The sequence below is a fragment of the Brassica oleracea genome, chromosome C3 (assembly GCF_000695525.1).
Source record: "Brassica oleracea var. oleracea cultivar TO1000 chromosome C3, BOL, whole genome shotgun sequence".
In the NCBI taxonomy this organism is placed as follows: domain Eukaryota; kingdom Viridiplantae; phylum Streptophyta; class Magnoliopsida; order Brassicales; family Brassicaceae; genus Brassica; species Brassica oleracea.
In genome coordinates this window covers 23,606,997-23,608,164 of record NC_027750.1, presented here as the reverse complement: position 1 = coordinate 23,608,164, position 1,168 = coordinate 23,606,997, and positions in this window count along the sequence as shown.

Sequence of the window (1,168 nt, the reverse complement as noted above, 5' to 3'; positions counted from 1 at the left end):
GATGTGATGCATATAGAGAAGAATTTCTTTGAGAACATCGTGAATACAATATTAAATTTCCCAAGGGAAGACAAAAGACAACATAAAATCGAGGTTGGACTTGCCGGATATTTGCTCAAGAAGTGAGTTACATGTAAAAAGCAATGGACAAGTTCCCGTGCTGATATTCAGATTGTCTTCAGAAAAAAAGTCGGTGTTGTTCAACTGGGTGGCATCAGAAGTGAAGTTCCCCGATGGGTATGTTTCAAATCTCTCTAGATGTATTAAAAAGGGTCGAAAGTTCTTCGGGATGAAGAGTCATGATTGTCATGTCTTTATGCAACGACTACTTCCCTTTGCATTTGCAGAGCTACTTCCAACAAACGTACATGAAGCACTTGCAGGTAGTATATTATAACGCAATATTTTATAATGGTTTAGTTTGCAATAATATATGACTAATATAATGTGTTTAATTGTTTTGGAATATACAAGGCATTGGAGCATTTTTCAGGGATCTGAGCACACGCACTCTTAAAGAAGAAGTCGTGGAACGGCTTCAGCAGAACATTCCCGTCTTATTGTGCAACTTGGAGAAGATATTTCCTCCGGGATTTTTGACGTCATGGAGCATCTAGCTGTCCACCTCCCATATGAGGCATTGCTATGTGAACCTGTACATTACGGATGGATGTATCAGTATGAGCGAGTCATAAAATATTTGAAGGGAAAAGCAAAGAACCTCGCAAAAGTTGAAGGTTCTATAATTGATGGAAGTTTGACGGAAGAAACTTCCCACTTCACATCTTACTACTTTGCGTCAAAAATACGTACCCGGAAAAGATCTCCAATAAGATATGATGATGGTGGTGTCGCGCCAATGGTGTTCCAGACATCTTTAGCCAGATTGCGCGACTCGGTGGGAAGTGTAAAGAGGTTTGGTGGTCGAGTGAAGAAGACGCTCATAGTGCACACACCTATATTCTACTCAATTGCGAAGATCCATTGATTCGTTATTTTGAAAGGTAACATATATGGACACTTCTAAACACCTATAAGTATAAATTAAATAATTGCCAAAGATTAATTAATATAAAATGTAATTTTACAGCCTATTTGTTTCTCAAGTCAAAGAAACATTCCCAGGTATATCCACAAGTGACGTAGACAAAAGGAAAGATCAACACTT